An 18,039-nucleotide genomic window follows, 5' to 3' on the forward strand; every position below is an offset into this window, starting at 1 on the left:
CAGTTCAGGTTTCATAATGGAAAATGATTGCTTCATGAATTGAAAAGGTGACTGGTGGTGTGACTGCTTGTCATAGGGGCTTTGCTCTGCTAAGGAGGTCACTTTTCTAAATTTCTGCAAACTCTGTCCTACTGTATGTAGACAAATTACCACTTAACCTCATTTGTATGGCTGCTGCCTTGCTGAAACTCAAGGGGTGACTTGAGAGTAAAATGCGGTTCAGGATGTTTTCAGTCTACACATCTTTTCTCTCCAAAAGATGGTGCAAGCCTCCATTTTCTTTAAGTGTTGCAGTTCCAGTTTTACATCTGGTGTGTATTACAGAATTATGTTGCCATCCCATCCAAGTGCAGCATTTCAGTGGTAATAATAGCAGCCATCTTGAATAAATGTAGCCATAACTTTCACAAATTGTAATAGTCTTTGATTCGCACAAAAATGCATTTCTGCTCAGTTCGATATCACTCTCGCCCCCTGCCCTAGCACCTGATTTAAAAAATCAGGAGAGAATGAGCAGATTCACCTCAAATTCTGTATTATGTCCAGAAATATCAGGGCCTAAATTCAGTCCTCTTCAGATCAGAAGACTTCTGGGTTAAGTACAGACGGTCAAAAAGCCTGAGGCTGAATCGATTCAGTCTTCAACAGATTACTCTAAACTGTGTAGATTGAACCAGTTAGCAAGTGAGCAGACATTCACTTTTGTTTCTGGAAATGCAGCCAAATGCCTACAGTGGCCCAGGCCAGAAGCCAGGGTAAAATAGAGCATGTCTCCCTGCTTGGCTGAAGGAGACAGGTTAGGCCAAGGCTAGCTTGCCCACCCTGCAATGGGGTGGGGATTGTGGGGCAGCTGCAAAGCATCCTGGGTCTGTGGGGGACTGTGAGTTAACTCGAGGGCAGGGGATCTGGGACAGAAGTTAAACTGATTTAACCAAAGTCAGTTAAATCTGATACTACATCCATCCAGGTTTATCTTGAATCAGTTTCAGCCATTTTGAAAGCAGTGATGTGCACTGAACTTCTGTTGTGTTACAGGTTTGAGCCAGTTTCCAATCACTTAAAGTGGTTTATGCCTAATTTCTGTCCTCAAAGAAATTCTGTATGAGTCTGCCCCACCTCTCTGGTCTGTTTCTAAGACACAGTTTGACTATAGACGTCCCTATTACAAATTTGGTTTCTTGTCTACATACTGAGCTCTTCAGTTAAAAAATAGAACATCCGATATCAGTGTTACAACAGCTGAAGAGTTTCATTATGGAACAGTTATAGTGATTTGATTTTACCAGACTTTGTGATGAGCATTATTTCCCTCCATAACTAAAATGTTTTATGTTTATTAGGCTCCCTCCACATGTTACAGGTATTGCACAATTAACTGGTTAATTGTGCAGTTACCTTCAGGTCAGCTATACCTGCAAAATAGCTATCACACAATAAAAAGCTGCAACCAGCTAAAAAATTAGACCTTGAAAATGTGTGCTAGCTTTATAGCTGATTGCTGTTCAGCTTTCATTTGCACCTTTAGCCATGGTCTCCCCTGCATCTGGGAGCCCTGACAGCTGACAGGGCTCCCAATTGCAGGTGTGCAGCCCCCAAGCCCTGGGGATTGCGACTTCCATGATCACCAAGTTTTGTGGGGGGGGAACCCCTGGGCCCACATGGGGCTCTTGGTCCTGTCTGCACCTTATGTACAGCTAGGACCCAGAGACCTCGCAGCCATGAGGCAGTCAATACCCAGAGGTCTGTCAGCTACTGGGACTCGACTCTCAGTCTTGGCTGTGTGTGCCTCCTCCTTCCCCCACCCCTGGCTCAGCAAAGGGGGCTCCCAGCCATGGGGGCCTGCTTCTTGCTGATGCAAGGGGAGCCCAGAATTGGTCTCCCCATACACAGGAATTAACATGTGAATGGAGCTAATGTGCAGTCCCACTACAGTTGTATCTTCTGAATATGTGGCATGGCAGGAGGCACAACTGTGTGGATCAGAAAGATCTAATTGTGCCTTTACGTGCACATGTAGAGGGGACCCTAGGTATCTAGGAAGTACAGGATTTGTGAAGTCCTGAGGTTATCTGGGGTACTCTGGAGAGATGGGAATTCAAACCAAAAGGGAGGTTTTTGTTTTTGTTTTATTTGATTTTTTTTTTTTTTTTTTAAATATAATTTGGTCTAGAAAGTCCAGTCTTAGGTGTCCTCAGTGAAGATTTGTTCCTCCACTGAACACTTTTATGTCCATCAAACTTTGAGCTCTCAAAATATCTGTCATATTCTGAAGAAACTTGATCTTTTCAATGGTTGATCAGTGACGATTAATATTTGCCGTGATTTATTTAATATCAAAAGTCTGGGAGGTGATTTAGAGATGCGTATGAAAATGAAACCCTGTTCCAAAAACTTCTGCGCTGAATCCATGTCATGTCAGTGGATGAAGAATGGAGTCACACTGATGCAAATATCCACATCTCTAAAAGTTTCTAGCCCCTGTTGTTGCAAAAGCGAATCAGCCACTGAAACTGAAGAAGGCCTGTCCAACTCAGGGTAATGCAATCTATTTTATAGATTTCATAGACGTTTGGGCTGGAAGGGACCCCAGAGGATCATCGAGTCCAGCTCCCTGCCCCAGGGGCAGGAAGTCAGCAGGGATCATAGGATCCCAGCAAGATAAGCATCCAAATGTGTTTTGGAGGCGTTCAAAGTGGGTGCTTGAACCACCTCCGGTGGCAGTCTATTCCAAACCTTGGGGGCTCGGACAGTGAAGAAATTCTTTCTTATGTCCAGCCTGAAACGGTCACAGTGGAGTTTGTGACCATTGGATCTTGTCATCCCTTGGGGGGCTCTGGTGAACAGTCATTCCCCCAGATCCTGATTAAGCACCCTTGATAAGCTTATAGGTGGCCACCAGATCACCTGTGAGCCTGCGCTTTTCCAGGCTAAAGACCCCCATGGCTCTCAGCCTGTCGTTGTACAGTCTGTTTTTCTGACCTCTGATCATGCGTGTGGCTCTTCTCTGCACCCTTTCAAGCTTCTCCACATCCTTTTTGATTTGTGGAGTAATCCAGCTGCGGCCTCACCAAGGCCGAGTACAAGGGGAGAATGATGTCCCGGGATCTGCTTGAGAAGCATCTATGGATGCAAGCCAGCATTTTGCTCACTTTACTAGCTGCAGCATCACACTGAAGGCTCAGATTCATCTTGTGGTCAACCATGACCCCCAGGTCCCTTTCATCTGTAGTGCAACCAGCGTAGCACTACCAAGCCTATAAGCGTGGTGCAGGTTTCTCCTCCCGAGGTGGAGAACCTTGCATTTTTCGGTGTTGAGCTCCATCAGGTTCTTGTCCACCCATTTCATGAGTCTGTCCAGATCTGCCTGGATTACCCTCCTGTCCTCAGGTGTGGATGCTTTACCCCGGAGTTTGGTGTCGTCGGTGAACTTGGCTATAATTCATGCCTGTTTATTTATGTATTTGATATTCAGACATCAGCAATCAGTAAAACGTTTTCTTGTTGGTGAAAATGTGTGTTCCTATGTTTTTATGTTTTTACTTTCAGATGAATCCACTGTTCAGAGAACTCATCCATGGTAGGGCTTCTGGCTTAGTTTTTTAGAAAATTTGTCCCATTAAGATAAACTGCTCCTGCATCTGCTCATGACATGATTTGTTCTCAGAATTTCTTTACTAGTCTAACATGATTAATTTTAGCCTATACAGTGTTGAAGCCAAGGGGACACAGTGGTGGAAGGTAAAGCCTCACAGACACCAAAACAATAGGATCAGGAAGCTGATATATGAAGCAAGCAAACTAAAAATAGCACATCCATGCATAGTACAAAGGGCGGAAGGAGCTGCTGTGTTGTACTTGCATACCTCCCTGCTTGTTATGGTTAGATTACAATGTCCAAAGAGAACTCCCCTATTTGTTTTTTGAGCCTGATTGCCTTTCTGCAGCCTCTACTTATCTGCGCACACGATTGTTCATACCTGTGCACTGTGCTGGCTTTTGCTGCTTCCCCCCCCCCCATTGCAAATTCACGCTATCGTGCAGTTATTGGATCTTGCACAGCAAAACCCGTTTCTTCTCATGGCTTTTTAATACGCAAAATCTAAACCTGGTACAATGTGCAGGTGAGAGAATCATTTGAGTTTACAGGCAGGGGTCATTGCCATATGCATGTGCACCAACAAAACAGTTTTGTGAGTCCACAGTGGAGGTTGGGAGGATGATGTGCTATCAATTTGGCCCTTTATGCCCTTTTGTCCAATGTTGTTTCCTGCTTCTCATCCCTCTTGGGCTAAATTGAACCTCTGCCTTTAAGGGAAGCACTGGGGTATATTCCAAGAGTTGGGAATATGGCATCTTTTAACATTTTACAGGGATTACCTTATTGTGTGGGGTGAATGTCCTTGTACCACACTGAGTTCCTGGCAGTGTGGGAGTAGGGGAAGATCCCCTCTCTCAACAGTTTAGGTAAATTTTTAAGACTCCATACTGTCCAAATATTTCTTCTCACAATATAAAGTGTGGATTGCGTTTTTGAAATGCTAGATTAGGAAATTCCAAAACAAAATCCCCAGATACTGAAAATGGGAATGAAACTTTTGGTTTAAGCCCTGCCCTTCTTCTAGAAATTATTTGTAATCCCACCTGGAGGAGTTGGCCCTATTTTGCAATGATGATATTAAATACTTGGATGCTAACTCCAAGGCCTAGGTCATCTTAATGTATCCATTGCTTTCAGCATTGTAAAAAAAAAAAAAAAAAAGCAGCTCTTTCTTGAAAGCCTTCAAAATAGAGATCCCAAGCCACTTGCTGTGGTAAAGGTAACTTTTTAGTGCATTATCTGACGCTGGCAGGAAGCTCAGCGCCTTAGTTTAGAAGGGCTACTACTATGAGCAGAACACATTTCAATCTTTTTAAAAGATACTTTCCTAGCAAATATCTTTCATCCTTCTGAGGTTGATACTAGTCAGTGTAAATCATGGTTGTTTACCTTTCAGCTCTTTTATGCACAAGTGCTTTATTTCCTTATTTCTCTCTGGGTTTTTGTTTTGTTTTGTTTTGTTTTCCTTCCACCTTTATGTTAGAAAATTAAAAAAAATTGTTCCTAAGCAATCAGCAAAATGACCACAAATGATACCCGTTCAAAACTACGCTCTTGCTCAGAGTTATTAGGGTTGTCATTTAAGACCATTAAGCTGACAAATGTCTTTCTATTAAATCAATTTCATGGGAGTCTGCTTCACAAGGTGAAGTCAAGCTTGTTTCCTGCCACTGGCTGCTTTGTAGCCTAGGTCAGTGATCCCTAAAGGGTATGGTGTGGCACACTAGTATGTCCCAAGAGCAGCAAAGTATATCACAAAAAATAGGTGGCATGGGGCCCTGGCCGTGCTGTCCCATGCGGTCGGATGGTATCCCTGCTGTGCCAGCCCTGCCAGGTGGACTCGGAGCACCAGCCCTGCACAGCAAGTTTGGAGCCCTGGTTGAAGGCTCGGATCGAAAACATTTACTCTTTTATCACGTGAATGCTCTTCTTGATATATGCTTCAGTAGCACTTGGATTGTTATGATTGGCCTTATAAGGCTAGACAATCCATAAAATATTTATATTTCTGAATTTAAATTCAAGCTGCACCTTATGGCTGGAGGGCCTGTTGGACACTGAGCGTTAACAGAGGAGTTGGCCGACTGGTACAAATGGCTTCCTTTTCTACATTATTGAGGGCAACATAGCGGAAAGTATGCAAATAACAGTGAAAGAACAGTTCAAAGGAAGCGCTTATGTAATGAGCTTTTATCATAGAATAGCATTTCCTTGTCCTCTGCATATATGCTACCCACCGACTTGCATATGCAGTTAGCCCTGTATACTGGACAGAACATGCAGAGTTCAGCTGAATATGTCTCAGCCCTTATTGGCACATACCACAGGGACAGCTCTAACTCAAGTTACCAATAAGCTCTGCACGGGAACATATTTTGGCAATGAGTGTAGATGTTCCTCACTCCCTTTCTTTGATTAAGACCTCTGCTGGCAGCCTCTTTTATTCCCTGGAGGTTGTTTCACATGTATTTGTCAAACTCCCATTTTTGTGGGCAGGGAGCTGAGAGCCTTTTTCAGTCTTTGAGTGTTTTCAGCATACCTCTTCTTGTACTTCTTTCCCGGAGCAGCTGTATTTCTGCAGTTCAGTATGGGGTACAGCTCATAAAGCACTGTCATCTGTAGATTGAAAAGCATGATGGAAGTGTAACATTCATCCAACAGATCCCATGTACTTTGGTAAAGATGCAGTATATTGCATAAAATTACTCTCTTAATTTGTAAGTCTCTGTCACCCAAGTATCAGGATGCAAATCATAATGCATGAGGTTCTGAATGAAATGGGATGTGGCATTTGGTTTGTGCAGAATTTCAAATTGTTACAGTCATTTTCTTTTCAGTTTGAACTATTCCGAATAGCCCGGCATACTTCTTAATAATTCAGAGGCAACAAAATTTTACTGCTTGTACTTTAAAGAATGGGAAGGTGAGAAAGTCAGGCTTATTCATGTTCCCCTCATCAGTGCTACCACTCCTGTGCTAGGTAACATTATCCCAAGACTTCGCACTACCATGAAAGATGCATAATGTGGGAAGACATATTGACGGTCTTTTCATTACAGTGCTGCAGACCCTGTAAAATTACTCACTAGTAGAGTAAATTTACTCTACTCAGCTGCAGGGAAGTGATAGCTGTTGACACTTTTAATGCTCTGAAAGGTTTGGAAACCTCTTTAGAGCAGTTGCTAGTCTGCATGATCTTGGTCACACAATGTACTGCATTTTAGCTTTCTGCATCAGGAGGTTAATACTTCTGAGTACCCTCTGGGGTGTTCCTCTCTCTACATGTGGGAAGCATTCTGCTTCCTCATGATCCCATTTACTCCCCAGTGGCTTTTTGTGCACATTCCTCCTAAGAAAAAGTATAATGAATCGAAGGAGAGCAACCCACAGAATGGGCCTGAGGGCCAGCTCGCCCAGCAGCTTACAGTGCCCTCACCAGCTCTCCTCTCCCGGAGAGACTGTCCTGCGTGCGCACACAAACGGCTGGCGAGTGTGTTTTGGGTTCTCCTATCTGCATGATTCACCCAGGGTTGGAGTCTGTTACAGCTCTAACTAGGGTGCTTTAATTCCATTTGGAGCAGCTCAAGCCTTTAGTTCTGGAGGAGCTGGGTTTAGCCCCAGAAATAGGGGTGCGCTTTCATAATTTGATCTGCAGTTAGTAGAAATGCTTTCAAATGTTAGTGGAGCCATAGATGGCAAGTCTGCTCCTATTACATGTAGAAGACATGGGTCTTTACCAAGTCTTCCTACAGCTCCCCAGGCTTTGCAGAGCTTGTCCGAAGCAGAGAGAGAAACTTAACTAAACTGTATCTCAGCTCAAGTGAGTGAAACACAGGAAGTAAATTGCCTGAATAGTTGATGAGTTAATTAGATCTGAAGAATCATTTCAGGATTAATGCTCTAAATATAATCATTAACTTGTCAGGGAATATCTCCCTGGCTTTATTTGTTCTTTTACTAAAGGTTAGGCCTCATTTATTTGTTCAGTTCTCCCAGAAGGAACAATCTGCAGTGGAAAATTTTCTCCCATGTACTTGCAAGATACCGTTTGTGGGGTGGCAGGACACTTTCCCAGTGTTTTGTTAATATAAGCTCAAGATAGTTTCCTGAACACCACATTGCCACTTTCTCTAGGACTCCTGTATTATGTCTGTTCAGATCATCAGCGATACCAGAGCAACTGCAACTGCTCTAGAGCAACAAAAGATTTCTGTAATCTTTGAGGAACATAACAAAAATCTAACAGCTCTTGCAGGCTTTAGTGATGTTTTTCTGTGGCACTAAATTCTGCTGTTTTAAACAAAAAGCATTTCAGGAAGGAAGCTGAGTATAAAGAGAAAAGTGGTAAGAGATTTAAGGAGGAGAGGCCTGCAGAGGAAAAGGTGCATACTACAATTGAGATTCTTTGATGCCACAATTCTCAGATTCTTGTTTTCCAGAAATTGCTGTAACGTGGTTAACGTCCCATGTTCTTCAGCAAAAAGATGCCTCCCCCAGGCCTTTCTACTCATCTTAGTATCTGCCAAAAGATCACGATAGTCTGAAAAAAGTTAATCCTAGAAAACAGCAACATAAGTCATGCCTCCAGTCACTGTTTTACTGGAGAATGTTATAGGCTGTTCTTTTCTTTGGTGAATATGCTTTCTAGACTTGCCTACCAGTGCTGAGTCCTTTTAGGATTAATATCTATATCCAACTTATCCTATGTGAACCATCTCCCTTCATGTTACATAAGGCTAGATTGTCAGTATAGGCTCAGTTTTGAGCAGGGAGTGGCATGGACCCTACTTCACTTCAGGAGACTGAGTCTACCGTGGGCTGCTTTATCCTGGGAGTTAGGTACAAAGCCCCTCTTGCCATCTCCTCTGTTAACACTCAGTGTCCAACAGAGAAAATCATGTTGTTTTTGTTGTTGAGAAATAATTGCTGTGCATGCAGGTATCAAAAGGAGAGACTGTTTTTTGAAGTTTCATTCTGTGCCCCTCACTCATGCTGAGAAGCAACTAACGGCTGCAAAATAAGGCTCACAGACAAGGTTGTTCAAAGTAGCCAAGGGAGGTAGACACCCAAATCCCAATAAAAACTATTGGTTTTGGCTGTTCACTTCCCTTGGGTCCTCTAGAAAATGTGGCTAATTATTTAGTTGCATCTTTCATATGTCTCGTTTCCAGCCTTTGCCTAAGTCTCTGTTTTAAACAACTGTTGTGTAGAAGGACTAACTCTCCTTGGTGAAGTCTCCATTGCTGTTCGCTTGCTCTGGCTTTATCTGGTGACTTGAGTCGCAGCACCATGTTTTGCTTACTGATAATGGACTGCAGGATTCATTTGTTTATTGATAGGGCACCCAGTATCTTTCAGAGAAAAAGCAGTTGTTCCTTGAAACATCTCATTTTTAAGGCCTCTTTCAATTTTATGTTCACTTTCTATCACCCTTAGTTAAGTGCTTCAATCACCAATATCCTTAGGTGGTCTCTTGAAAAATGTGACTTCATTTCAGTAAAGACAGGAATTAGTTTAACAGGGTAGTTAGTATCTTTTAGTCTTTGCATTTGGCCCTAGAATTGGAAACGTGGTGTGACCAGGTTCTATTTACTGTATTTACTCGAATAGATGATGACCCTGATTATAAGACAACTGCCTGCCGCCCCCCAGTAATTAGATTTCATATATGGAAAATTTTAATTTTGTTATAATTTTCCAGATTTAGACTCTAATTATTGGAGGTTTTCCTTGACTTTGTCCCCCTTCCACTGCTACAGCAGGGAAAATAAATCTGGGGCATTAGGAAGCCCCTTAGCTTCCCGCCATGCAAATTTTCCTCCTGGCAGCCCCTCCCCAGCTCCCTTACTGTCAGACCTTGTTGTCCCTGAACACATGGAAGTAAGGAGCAAATTTGAAAACAATAACTTTGAAATTAAACATGGCTGTAGCAATTTGCATATAATGCCTATGCACTTAATTCATCCCATACTGCTGGATGTTACCTTTTTTTCAAACCGTTGCAAGTTTTAGCCAGATACTCCCTAAGCACATGTTTAGCAGCACTTTGGAATCTGCTTATGTATAGTACAACTTTTTTTTTGAAAAACTTTCGTATTCCAGGTCCAATCAGCCAAATCAGTTCGGAATCCTTTTGATTAGAGCAAAACTCAATTGTTCAAACACCATATGTGGTGCTACAACCAGGAAGTGTCATCTTCCCCAGACTTTTCAGCCTGGGGCTTCAGATACTCCCAAATCCATTTGGCAGGCATCCTACGTTCAGACTTGAGCCCAGAGCTCTTGGGGTTTGGATGCCCCCAAGTCTCACTTGCCCTTAGCCAATGGCCATAGGAGCAAGCCAGGGAGGAGTCCCCCGTATCCATAAAGTAGCGCGTAGCTGAGATCCTACACTGAGAGCTGCCAGCTGGGAGGCTGGACCAGGCTCTTGTAAGATGTCCTGTCCACAGTGCATTGGACAGGGTGGGATTTCATAGATTTCATAGACATCAGGGCTGGAAGGGACCTCGGGAGATCACATCCAATTTACTCTTGAAGGTGTTCAATGTAGGTGCTTGAACCACCTCCGATGGCAGGCTGTTCCAGACCTTGGGGGCTCGGACAGTAAGGAAATTCTTCCTTATGTCCAGCCTGAAACGGTCTTGCAGGAGTTTATGACCATTCGACCTCGTCATCCCTTGGGGCGCTCTGGTGAACAAACGTTCCCCCAGATCCTGGTGGTCACCCCTGATAAACTTATAGGTGGCCATCAGATCACCCCTGAGCCTGCGCTTTTCCAGGCTAAAGAGTCCCATGTCTCTAAGCCTATCATTGTAAGATCTGTTTTCCTGACCTCTGATCATGCGCGTGGCTCTCCTCTGGACTCTCTCAAGCTTCTCCACATCCTTTTTGAATTGTGGAGCCCAAAACTGGACGCAGTACTCCAGCTGCGGCCTCACCAAGGCCGAGTACAAGGGGAGAATGACGTCCCGGGATTTGCTCGAGAAGCATCTATGGATGCAAGCCAGCGTTTTGGTCGCTTTACTAGCCGCAGCGTCGCATTGCAGGCTCATGTTCATCTTGTGGTCAGTGATGACCCCCAAGTCTCTTCTGTAGTGCTATCCAAAAGGGATGGCACTGTGGAGTAGAGGGATGCACCCTCTACTTCACAGTGCCATTCAGATCCATCTCAGTTGGGGCAACAGAACAGTGCACCACATCATATTGCTTCAGCTGTGATCCAGCGTGATACCCAAGTAGCTGCAAGCTATGTATGCTATTAATCCAAAGCCAAAGGCTTATGATTTACCACATTATTTGTTTGGCTAGGTCCCAACTGTCAAAAGCCTTTCGGGTCATGGTGACTCCACATCTCAGCTCAGTCTGTGCGTGTGTTTCAGATACTACCCACAAAGGATCCATGTGCTAATTAACCCCCAGTCGTGATTGGAACCAGGTGTGCTTGTCATAAGTCCTGGGGTGCTCCAGAAATTTATATGCAGATGAGGCATGGGGCAACCTGATCCAGCTTCACCTCATGGAGGGTGGAGCCACATTAATCATATGCAACAGACTCAGAGAGGGGGCAGGAGATGACGGTAGAGGGATTCTGGCTGAACTGTTGGGGGTCGTGTGGTGCTATTTTCCAAGCATGTATGGCTGGTAAAGAAACAGGAATCCCTGGAAATGGGAAAGGCACAGCTTAGCTGCATGAGTGAAGACAAAGTCAAAATGTATGCAATATTGTGACTCAGCTTGACTTGAAAAAGAGTTGGTGGTGAGAGACTGTGTTTAATGGGCACTACCATATGTCTTGTTCATATGTGCTGCACTAACCTGTTCTTCTGGTGGGTTCTCATCTGCATCTCTGCCTTTTTGGCTAAGATAAAATGTAGGACTTTTGGCACAAAGGGGAGAGTGGCTAGGGCTGGCTCTGGCCCTCCTGGTGCCAGCCTATTTTTGCCGTACCTCCAGGCCCAGTGCCAGTCCCCCACGTAGGGAAGACCTGCCTGTGGTTTTTTTTAAGGGACAGACACACACACACACACACACACACACACACACGCACGCACACATATGCACGCACACAAACACACACTTCCCCTCAGTGTGATCAGTATGTTTGCCCAGTATGGGCCAGGTGTTTTATAGTCATGCTCAGGGTTGGCTGCATTTAATCAGCTACATAGTTGGTTTCCACTCTTGGGCACAGGCTGCTTTTGGCAGCAGTTTAATGACAGACAATGTATTTAGTGAGATTTCCTTTTATATAGTTATGAGCTTGAGGGGCTTTTCCCCCCCGTGCCAATGTGGGGGAAAACCTTGTCTTGTATTCAAGTAAATATGGTAAATCTTTGCACAAGCATTGGATCTCCACCCTTTTCTTTTAAATTCTCTTAAAACTAAACATTAAAAAGGAAATTATTAGAATTCTTGTTCATCGCCATTATATGAAAAGAGGAAGACAATATTCAGGTATTTTATATGGTTTTGACAATGTAGGGAATACCCCTATCTTTCATAAAAAGAAATTTACAGGTGGCGCACTGTAATGATAGCTATACAGATCAAGATTTGGAAAAGGAATTAGTCAAATTTGCCTGCTTAAATTGAAACGCTCTAAAAGGCCTGATTTGGAGAAGGTATCGACCACTTTTTTGTTCCAAGAAGCCTGGTATCTCAGTCACTGCTAACTCTAGGAAATCTTGGCTATGCAAACTGACAAGACAGCATAAGGAAAACTAATCTTTCTGACTCTGAGGCATTCAGAAGCACATGTGTGCCTGTAGGGCACCCCCGTGTGAGACAACTGCATTTTCAATTTGGCAACTCACCTTTCAAGAAATTACTGCAGGCCCATAATACTACTGTTATCTAACAGTGTAAACAAAAGGACTTATTCTTGGTGTAACTCTCAGAACTCTGTTTCTCTAAAATTATTGGATTTCTACCAGGAACAAGCTTGGGAAGAGATTCACTAAGGGTTTTTTAAGCATTTATAGGTATTAGGATCTGGGCCTTGATCCCTTAACTTTTGATCCGTTACTAATTTTAGTTCTTATTTTTGGCAGACAGTTGTCTGAAATCCCAACCCTGAATACAATTATACAAAAAACATCTCGTCAAGAAAGAGTTCTTAAATTTTCTTCAGCTATGACACCCTCCCACACAGACCACTCATGGGATATTTGGTTCAGCCTAGGGTGACCATTGGTCCTGTTTTATATTTTTAAACCCTTTGTCCCCTGTCCATTTCTGAATGAGGAATGGACTACAAAAAGTTCTGTTTTTCAGTTAATTGGTGGAAAGACATGTCAATCATTTGTCCTTCTGATTCTGTTGGCTGTCCCTAGAGGGAGGGTGGTGCACAGCTGGGAGGAGCAGGGTTCTGAGCCAGCCAGGGAGGGGGAGAGAGAGTGAATTGGCCTTTGTGGTGGCCCCGCCCCTTGCTGCTGATTGGCCAAGGAGGTAGTGGCCCCACCCCTCACCACTGATTGGCTAACGGGGTCAGTAGTCCTGCCCCTCACCAGGGAGATGTCCTGTATTCTGGGGATGCATCCCCTAGTTCAGCCACAATCCAATTAGCCATTTGCTGTCATGTCATGGCAAGAAACCAGGGCTACTATGTGAAGTGGTGGGTAGCAGGTGGGAACGATGTGTAGGTGTTTATCCTTCTGGGAAGGATGGCTAGGCCACCTTAAATGGGAAACGACTTCTGCTGCTAGGGCAACTTGAATGGGGTATGCAAATGCTGGAATGAGCTCTTCCTCTCTGCTAGACCTGTTTTGGGCCTGGCAGTCTTTCACCAGCCCTTCCTAACCAATGAGGGAGTCATTCCTACCGCTCTGAGACTCCCAGGCTTAGTTATCAGGGACATTGATATCAGCATGCATTTGACCCATATTTTCCATGGTCTTCAACAGATTCCCTTGGAATAGTCAGCAAGTACCCAGGTTATGACATTTGAGCACACATCAGATTATCCCTTCTCTGACTATCCTGTTCCTATAAGGTGCTTCACATGGGCAAATGGGGGAATTTTTATTTGCCAAAAGAAAGTGTCTGTGAATTCTAAGAGCACATATGAGAGAGTTCATTGGAAATTTGTTCCTGAGATACCTTTTTGTGTGCAATTAAAAATAAAAGTGGTAGTGTTTCAATATTTTTAACCTACTTTAATTATATATGTTAATCACTGGATGAGAGACATGTTTTTGGCGTACTTGAAGTTCAATAGAAGATGCAGTCTCAGTCAAAACACGTGCCTGTCAGGAGCTCATAGTGAAGCAGTGACATAGTTAATGATGCAGTTGAAGAATTATAGCACAGCTATGCTGCCCTCTCTTACAACAGACTCAGCTGAGAGGAAAGACTCCTCATTGACTCTAGCTATGCTGAATGAATCACCATATGCTGTCTTTGTCAAGGCATGCAGAACAGCTTCTGCAGCTGGCTAGTAATCCCTAGAGAGATCTCACAAATGTTAGCAGTTTCTTTCTGAAACGGAGGCAGAAAAATCTTACTTCATGTGGTCACCCAGCTTCTTGCTCTTCACTAGGTTTACCATCCCAGGCTGCAAGTTACATAATGTTCTCAAAAAAAGCCCCTTTTCCTGTGGCAGTGTCCCTTGTAATTTCTCCAGTCAGCCCCAGCAAAATGCAGAGCACCAGGGAAAAACACATGTCCTGCCACCATCCTATTCGAGCTACATTACAAGATAAGCAATGTTTGGGTTGGGGCATGGGGCAACCCTGGGTCTGAGTCTGGGACCTGGAGATGTCCTCTACCTGATCCCAGGGATCAGGTCGGGGAGGAGGGATTCATTTCCCAGATCCTAGAGCTGTCCTGTGCTTGATCTTGATGCTCAGCTGAGCATTGGGATGGGACATGGGGCAGCTCCAGGTCTGGGACACATACCACATGTTCAGTTTAGGACATGATATAAACTAGCCACAAAGATGTTTCAGATCTTAATGAATATTAGATGTATTTAATAAGATTCCATGTTTAATGTGAAATATCATCATGTCATTGTATCACACCATAAATTAGCTGAACGTGTGTGGCATGTTTCAATTTATGGTGTGATTAACAATCACACCATAAAGGTAATATCTGTCAGGGTCCATAGCACCAGATCTTCAGCTGGTGGAAGGATCATATGCATTTGTATTGGTTTCCAATAGGTGTACAAAGCAACCTCAGTTAAGGAACTTTATTAACAGAGTGGGATTTGTGCTGATAAGGTAAGCAGAATCCAGCATCCTCACAAGTCAAGAAGTATGTCCTCATCTGCTAGGCCCCAAACTGTACCTGTGTAAATGTTGCACACTAAATATAGGAGGAAATGCATAGTGTTAGAGTCTCTGGTTTTTAGATTAGAAGCAAAGACATGGGAATTTCCAATGGGAGAGAGCCTATTATGCAGTGTCTATTCTGTAGTCAGTATTGAAGCCCAAGGGCCAGGTGTGGAAACTGATAGTGAACTATGTTGCTTCAGCTGAATGGGGTTGTACTCCATATCTCAGGTGAGCCATAGCCTGAGGGATGAGGCCTTGACAGCCCTTAGAATCTGTATCCTCGTTAGCGTTCACAGCATATGCTGTTCTTTTTTGCACAACTGTATAAATGTGTTTAGAAACTTACTAAGCTATTCTTTTCAGTAATATCCTGCATCGCCAGGTATCACAGGTTAATTATTGATTCTATAAAGACAGACTGTAGAGGGAAAAGAATTGTTCATATTTTACATATCACTAAAGCTGTGCCTAATTATCTCCACCAGTCCTCTGAAGCATAGAGCAGGCAGCCTTTGCTACAGCATGAGTTAGATATGAAAATCAGTCAACCGGAAGTGTATGAATCAGTTGTGCCCCCAGGGAAGAATACATTAAGCCTGCCTAGTGCGAAAGTTGTTATTTATAAACAAAACTAGTTATAGGGGTTATAGTGTTGGTATTTTGTGGACCATACAGTAACCCATCAGCACAGGAGCCTCTGTACAAAATCCTGTGTACAAGAGCATACTTGAATAACTTCTTCCCTATACTATCTGCCTTGCGCGCTCTCTCTCTCTCTCTGTCTTCCTCTCTCTCTCCCTCTCTCTCTCCCCCCCCTCTTTCTCTCTCTCTCTCTCTCTCCCCCCCCCCCCCCTCTCCCTGTGAGTCCTTTTTAAACCCTTTTTTTAAAAATCCTCTGCTACCTTCCTGTCTTTGGGCTTCAGGTTGGGCAGTGGATTGTTTTCCCACCAGCTTATATGATGTTCTGAGCTCATGGTTCTTTTATTCTGGTCTTCTGTGGGGCTCGGGAGAACGACGAGAGCCAAGGGAGCTGAGGAATTTCATTTACTTCAGGTCCCAGGTGGCGTTCTGCAATGCTCTTCTGAGGGACCTGGAAGCAGTTGACTTGATGGTGATTTCTGAAAATAAGCTTTTGTTAACATGTGCAAGAGTTAATGGAGGACTGAGGCACCTGGGGGTTACCTTGATGCGCCCTAGTGGTTGCTTCAGTCCTGTCTGGCTCCTGCTCTTGCCTCCTAGGGTCGTGCCCTGCTTCTTCACCTGCCACAACTTGTTACTGGTAATGAGGGACGCTGCCCTTGGAGGCTGGAGAGCCTACAGCACTTTCTCTTCTTTCTCCCCTTGGTCATTTCTTGGTCTTTATTGTCCTAAGGGTTAGCCCCTTCACCGCTATTGCCATGCCCATGCCTGGCAGGTGTTACCAGTTATCACTGTACGCTGCCTGGTCTCCTGCAGCCTCCAAGCCCTTTTTATAGTATCAGCCTTCTCAGCTTCTACCCCCTTTCTCTAGCAGAGCTCCTTTAGCTTAGGTGCACAGCACCGGGTCCCAGCTTATGAGCTGCAGCCCCGCTCAGATTCTGGGCCCCTGGCCCTGGTTTAGCCCCTCCAGGCTGTGGCCCTCTCGCCCCAGGCTGCCTCTGCCTCTGCCTCTGCCTTGTATCCTGCCCTGGCAGGGCTCTGAGTCTCAGTGTGTCCCACGACACCCCCCTGGGGCCGCCTCATTTCACCCCTCACAGCCGCTCCCAATCCACTGGTTAACTCTACCACCGAGATAAGCAGGTGCTTTAATGAAAGCCCCTTCCCACACTTTCAAAAGAAAGTGATATATCACTTTAGCAAAAGTCTTCTCATTTGGTGTTAACAAACATCACAAGAGAGCAAGCCGTCCTGGTGGTGAAAAGCCTCCTGACTTTTCACCATCTGGCCCCTGGAGCACTCTGGGCCACAAAAAGCTGTTGAGCCACGGCTGTCCTCGGAGAGCTCCTTCCCGTCGCTGCCTGCTTGGACTTCAGGGCAGGGCTTATGTGCCTGGGAGCCCGCACTGCCTTCCAGTTGCCCACTTGGTCCTCAGCCCTCACACAGGGGCTTTTAATCTCTCAATTAAAAGGCAGCCTGTGCTCCTGCTGCTCCATTCCTTTAAAGCAGCATGGCCCCAGATCCCTGGTGCAGGTCCCTTCAGTCCAAACTGACTGCTTCAGTTGCTGTCTCTGGAATTTTTCTCAGTTCAGTCTTCACTGTCGTTAGTCCGAGCTCCCCCCTGCCCATTTTTTACAGGCATCAGGTGCTCAGATTAAGTCCTTCTCCCCTCCACCCTCCTTTGGCTGAGTACCAGGGCTAGTCCCCCATTACAAGTACTCAGTTGTAAATATCAAAATGTAGTTTGTGCGGAGGTGATGCGATTCCAGTTGAGAGTGGGAGAGTGCAAAAATGGCCTCATCATTTTGTGTATGATGCTTTAAATATCATGTGCTATACTGGTGGTGAGGAACCATTATTTCTCTTCTAGAAAGTCTCTTATTGTATCAGGGTGACTAAGTAATTTGCCCACAATAATTTTAAATGGTTTGTAGTAAGCAATTTCATACTATTACTGTTCACACCAACAATATACACAAACATTGACAGCCTCCCTCCGCTCCCAGGAATTTACCATTCAAAAGGCAAGTATGCATATGGCCAGATGGACTAGAAGACCCAAAAAGGAGTGGGGCTAGTTCAGGAGATTTTTATTTGATGTCCTTTTCTCACCCTCCTTTTAACAGCATTTATAGAACTAACCATAATCTTTCTGTATAGTTAAAGAAGGCCAGCTTTTATCTCATGGTTGAAGTATTCAGTGATGAGTTGTCAGACTGGTGAGTTTAACTTTAGCCTGGAATGTACAGTCAGAGGCTGGATAGGTGATGATAGGTGTAGTGGATTGGGAGGCCTGGTCCTGTTGTTGAGACTTTTGAAATAGTTTGTTTTGTGGCTTTCTGATGCAGTGGCTCTTGAAACTAATTATGCTGTCATGGACCAGTTTGCACTACATCCTGTGTTTACAGAGTTTTTTTGGTTCCCAGCTTTGATCTTTCGTATTGCATTGATTCGGAGTATTTTTAAGTAGTCCTTGTATCTCTTCTCCTGTCCACCTTGTGAACATCTGCCAGAACACAGCCCGTG

General features: G+C 44.3%; 1 protein-coding gene across 2 annotated transcripts in view; it reads left to right on the forward strand.

Moving 5' to 3' along the window:
- EVL (Enah/Vasp-like) overlaps positions 1-18,039 on the forward strand; it is a 206,019-nt gene that overhangs the window by 100,645 nt on the left and 87,335 nt on the right. The window lies entirely within an intron of this gene.

Source organism: Crocodylus siamensis, chromosome 2, assembly GCF_052110815.1.
Source record: "Crocodylus siamensis isolate JL-2025a chromosome 2, ASM5211081v1, whole genome shotgun sequence".
Lineage (NCBI taxonomy): Eukaryota > Metazoa > Chordata > Crocodylia > Crocodylidae > Crocodylus > Crocodylus siamensis.